Here is a 6,287-nt window from a genome sequence, read left to right as displayed (position 1 = left end):
TTAGCATGTGATCTGTGCAGATGTGTTAGCATGCTGTTTGTGCAGATGTGCTAACACATCTACACAAACAGCATGCTAACACATCTGCACAGATCACATGCAAACACATCTACACAGACCACATGCTAACACATTTGAACAGACAGCATGCTAACACATCTGCACAGACACACAGACAGCATGCTAACACATCTGCACAGACAGCATGCTAACACATTTGAACAGACAGCATGCTAACACATCTACACAGACCACATGCTAACACATTTGAACAGACAGCATGCTAGCACATCTACACAGACCACATGCTAACACATTTGAACAGACAGCATGCTAACACATCTGCACAGATCACATGCTAACACATCTGCACAGACAGCATGCTAACACATTTGAACAGACAGCATGCTAACACATCTACACAGATCACATGCTAACACATCTGAACAGACAGCATGCTAACACATCTGCACAGACAGCATGCTAACACATCTGCACAGACAGCATGCTAACACATCTGCACAGACAGCATGCTAACACATCAGGTAACAGGAGCAGGGCTGAGCAGGGAGGGTTGAAGCTCCATGTCTCTGCAGTAGCATCAGGGAGTTGATCGCTTCTCTCTGTCAGATATAAACTGAGGAGCTCCATGCCTTTCTTCATGATGGGAGCCGTGCACGCTTACACTTGCATTTCTGTGTGACTGTGGATTTAAATGCATCAATTCAATTCAATTCAATTTTATTTATATAGCGCCAAATCACAACAAAAGTCGCCTCAAGGCGCTCAAACATCAGTATGATTGTTGAGCAGCTTTAATTTAATTGTGCCTGTTTGAAGCAGCTTTTATAAGGAATAATTGAAGCCTCTGTTCTTGGTGTGCTGCAGATGTGGAGCTGCTGCCTCGTCCCTCTGTTGTAGCTGCTGCTGCTGAGAGTCAGGAGATTATGCCCCCCCTCCTCCTTCAGGCCCATTACCATTTTCCTTTCTTCTTTTGTTTCTGTGTGCCTTCATCTTTATATCAGCAGGGTTTTTACGGATTTAGTGATCAATGTGAGCTGTTCTTCTTGTTCTTCTCCTCTGTGGTCTTCTCTCCAGCTTCTGCCTCTATTCCCGCACGATTTCTGTCTTCCAGTCCTTTCGATATAGACCTTAAGCTCCCGCCTCCTCTTGCTGCCATCATCTTTTTCTTTCCACCTCACTTCTATCTTCATTTTTTCTCCTTTTTCATCGTCTAATAATATTTTCTTCCCTGCCTCCTTTCCTGTATCCCTCCAGGGCCACGTACAGAGGTCACACTTTTTAGGAAAGAAGGAGAGAGGGCCTCCCTGCTGCTGCGGAGTCGGGGCGGTCTGCTTCTCCCCACCGCAGGGAAAAGGGTAACACCACCTGGGTCTAGGCGCAGTTTCCCCCTCCAGGGGCAAGGGTACCTAGACCCGGGGCCTAGAGTACGCTTGGGGAGTGTGATTGTGTGTACAGTGTCTCTCTATGTCTGTCTCCACGTTGGGTGAGTGTTGAGAGCATGAGGGTGGGAATGGATGTTTGTATCTGTGTGTGCCTGTATGTCTGTGTCTATATGTCAGGTTGGGTATCAGACGCCACCTCTCTGGGGACATCTCAGGCCCTCCAAGGTTTGGAGGCCCATCTCCCCCCACCACTTCCCCTGCCGGTGGCAGACGCCCTCAGACATCGGTGCGTTGGTGGTTCTTTGTGTCCGGGGGTGGGCGCCCGGGTACCCACCGGCTCACTCCTTGGCGGCTGCTTATCGGGGCATGGAGCCTGGGGCTCGCTCGGGCCACTTCGGGGATGGGGTGTGTGGAATTACAGGGATTATTTTACATAACCATCATCTTATCATTGCATTAATTATCATTTCATCAAAGCATTTATTGAAGCTGTTGGCATTATGTTATAATTTGTATTACAGGGGTTATCATAATCAAATATTAACATGTTTATGACAGGTGCAGTTATAACCACTTTAAAATGATTGAGTTAAATATATATATCAAAACTCATATGCTGAGTATATTGTTACAGTAAAATAGTAGCTGAGCAAAGGCCTGAATGTATTCAGCTTCTTGTTGCATTTGAGTTTGCCTAGTTACAGGTGACAGAAGGAGAGGTCCAGTCCATGGTGACCTCAAAGGCCTGAGATCATCACCATATTTGAAAGAGGATGCCAGAAAGGGGAACTTCTGTGTCTGCATTTATTTCTTAGAATAGATCATTGTCTGTACAAGGGGCAAAGAATGTTCCTAAGATGCAAACTATGTGCTTGTAAACGCAAGAGGGGGCGTCATAATACCCTGATGTTATAAAAGCAATCTGAAGTGTATTTTTGGGCGGGGATTTACAACTGATGGTTTCCAGTGTACGTCTCCCCACGCTGCGTGTATTCATTAAAAATCAATTGTTTGATCGAAATCTTCTGGACCATGATTGTTTTACTCTCGTCCTCAATTTCGAACCCGTAACAGGTGCCCTCGGCCTCTCGGCCCGGGGCTCGGTCACTCAGGCACAGCTGGCTGCCGGCGGAGCTCATGGGCACGTCACTGCAACCCCCCCTGGCTTCTGCTCCCCGGCTGCTGAGTGACCCCTCATCTGGGACTCTCCTCAGCTCTTTCTGGGATAGTGGCGCGGCTGCCCCTCTGTTGGTCTTCCTTGGTCTCTTGTGTTCTGGGGGCCTCTGGATGTCTGGAGTTTTGATCTCCTCCATACCTGCTTCATGCCCTGGAGGTCGGGGCAGTGGCCCCCCACACCCTCTAGCAGATCATTACATGAAGGAACCTTTTAAAAACAAGCGCGTTCATGCTCACAGGTGTACACACGGGTGATCACACACACAAACTACACCCTTTTGAGCTCCTACCTCAAAGCACACTGTGCGCTGTCGATCTCACGTGCTGCACCATAATGTTTAATATTTAGTATTTACTGTCATATTCCCATATATCATTGTGATCTTGTTTATTACTCTCGTCTTCTTCTGCTTGCTTGCTTTTTTCTTTCTCAACAGGTGATCCAGGTGATCGATATGTATTTTTTTGTCTGCTTATTCTGTTGGTTTTTGGTTTTTGCCCTTTTTCCCCGTCCCTCTTCTCAGGTTTTTTTTTCTTTCCCTCTTTCTTTCTCCCCTTTCTTTCCACCAGTCAAGTCTGTCCCGTATTCAGCAAGTGAAAATAAAATAAACAATAAAAGGTGAATCAGATGGACCATTACGGCAAGGCTGGGATGGTCCATTTGGTAAAGTAAATCCGTTGGGCATCTTTCTTCGCCTTTAGACAATAATTCTGATGGCAAAAGAACCAAACGGGACAGGTTAAAAAAAAAAAAAAAAAAAAAAAAAAGGAAAGAAGGAGAGAGGCTGAGTGAAGAAAAGAAGGAAGCAAGTGAGAGACTTATTACATTGGTGTCTGTCACAGATTTCATCAACAATATGATATGAAACAGGTGTGTGTTGTAACCGACACATGGAGTCTCAGTGGGACTACCTGTTCAAATAAAGATTTAATAAAAAAACAACTAAAAATTGGAGACAAAGCATAAAGTCATAAAACACAAACCAACAGAGCAAGGTCGAGCTGTAGGCTCTAAGAACAACGAACACACGACCACGAGGGAGGACGGCTGAACTCGACCGAGAAAAACAGACAAAGGAAGTAAAAATAAATACAAAGCACAAAAGACTACCAAAATAAAACAGGAAGTAACAGAAAAGGGGAACACTAATGCAGACGTTACACAGCGAGCTGAGGAAAACGAACTCCAAGAGGCAGAACTGAGACTGAGAATAAAATCATGCAGAGAAATAAACTAAAACACAAGAGCTCAGAACATGCTGGGCAGAAAAGGTGAAAACCAAAAACAAAGTGAACACTCTGATGACCTCGACGGGGCCCCGGCACCAGGCAGAGGCTGCGTGCAGCTTCATCATTGTCCTGTAGGTGGCAGAGTGAGCTGAGGATCTATTTTAAGCTCAGCTGAGCTGAAGGAAAAGATATTTATAGCTCCTGATCTGTTTACTGTTAGCTGCTGCGGCTTTCACACACACAGAGCTAAAAATAGCCAGCATCCACCTTCTGCAGCGTGCCCTCCTCCTTCATGCATCTCCACACAGAGGAAGTGCCACACACACACACACACACACACACACACACACACACACACATCCCTCAGCCACAGCTGGGCTGATGAGATGCTGTTACAGACAGAAACATGATTCTGATAGAGTTTCTTAATAAAGGCAGAGATCATAAAGAAATGCATCTGTATACATATTTGTCAGACAAGTAGCGAAGCAGCTCTCTTTATCTTCATCATTTCACCTCGTCAGAGGAGCTCTCTGGTCGAAGCGGCCATCATCAGCTCGGCTAAAACTCCTTTGATGATGTTGGTGAAGCAGGCTGAACGCTGCGGCAGCTCGCCGCCTCGTTTCTGCTGAACGCCTGACTCACCGAGTTCATCGGGATACAGAGTGTGCTACTGTGAGCCGCACTGATGTCTCACATCAAAGGCAGTGTGGAAAGGCTCACCCTGCCGGCGAAACATGTGACCCTCTGCTGTTTTTATTCAGTTCATCTGAACTCTTTAGTGTCAGATAAGAAAGAAAAGCACTGCACTCCTTTTATATCACTGCTCTTTACTTTAGCCGTTGAACCTGAAAACGATGCTCTGCATCAGCTCACACTCAGCGTGAAAGCAGGAAGTCCCCGACGGAGAGCTGCCGATGCTCCGGGGCGTCCACACGATGATTGTTTCACTCTCACCGGCTGATTTCAGTTCAACTGTCAGAAAATACACAACAACACAATAAACTCAACACTGAGACAGAAAGAGGCAAACACACACAAATATGTACAATAATACACACAGACACACACACACACACAGTGGTGTGAGATGAATACTTGTAAACAGGCAAGTACACACATTCTTAACTAGCAGTACACATACTTGTGTTAGTTGAAGTACTGATTCCAGTAAAAGTTAAAGTACAGGTAGTGCAAAGCTTACTGAAGCTCCTGCTAATAGAATAAAGTAATATTACAACACGGGAGTTTTTTCTTTTACTTTGCCTCCACCATAAACAGAAGTAAGCTGTTACAGCGCGGCGTAAGAAGGTGGAGGAGGTCTCAGTGGCTGTAGTGGCACAGTGTGAGGCCGCGACCAGCTGACCTGTTCAACAACACAAAGTTACAGTCAGCGCAGTCCTTATGTTTAAATCCAACTTTCTTCTTCCTCTCTCCATCTCTGAGTGAGCTTCTCTAATGCTGTGATCCAGCAGCTGGACCTTCAGGTCACACACACACACACTGAGACAAACACACACACCAACAGACACCAACAGACATACCTCAGTGACAAATAAACCAATAGGGTTTAGGCTCAAATTGGTTATATGTTTGAAGGTGTAGAAATAAAGACGTTCTAAATATGTGTTAAATCTAAAGCAACAAGCCTGTTTTGACAATGCAAGGAGGAGCAAGTATAGATATTTGTGTAAAAATGTTTGGAGTAAAATCTTTTCAGGAAAAATAAATAGTAAAGTACAGATACCTGGATGTTCTACACAAGTACAGTAATGAAGTATAAGTACCTGGGTGTTCACCAAGGCTCAGAGCAGACTCCACCTGCTGAGGAGACGGAGATCTTTGGAGTGCAGGAGGTGCTCCTGAATGTTGTCTGTTGGAACAACAGCCTATCAGTTGGATAAGCTCATCAGGAAGGCTGGCTCTGTCCCAGTGCAGGGGGTTGGACCAAGACAGTCCCCCCCCCCCCCGCATGAAGCTGTGGCAGAACTGGAGAGCTCCTTCAGTCGCAGGTCCTTCCTCCCAGCAGCTGTTAGACTTCATAACCATCACTGCTCCAAACAGACACAACTATAAATATCAACAGCCTGCCGGTATTTGCACAGTTTCTGAAAATAGTGTGTCCTTGTTGTTTTAAGCACATTTTCACACCACTTTTCGTACCTCTTTTTCTATATTTATTTTTAATAACTAGTCCTTTACAGCCTCTTATTCCTTACTTCTGTGTGACTCCATCTGACTGTCACCCGAACACGTGCATTTCCCTAATGATGGACAATAAAGGATATTTCTCTCCCTGCACCACTGTGCTGACAAAGATTAAAAAAAAAGGTGGAGGTAATGACACCGGGTATTTTTGAACTCAACATATCGAAGCTTCAGAGTCCTGTCGTGTTTTTTGGAGACTGAAGTGACCGTGAGGGTGTGCTAAGGTATCAACTGCACCACCTAATCAGTAACATCCAATCAAAATCG

Source organism: Oreochromis niloticus, linkage group LG2 (genome assembly GCF_001858045.2).
Source record: "Oreochromis niloticus isolate F11D_XX linkage group LG2, O_niloticus_UMD_NMBU, whole genome shotgun sequence".
Classification (NCBI taxonomy): Eukaryota; Metazoa; Chordata; class Actinopteri; order Cichliformes; family Cichlidae; genus Oreochromis; species Oreochromis niloticus.
This window is presented reverse-complemented; position numbering follows the sequence as displayed.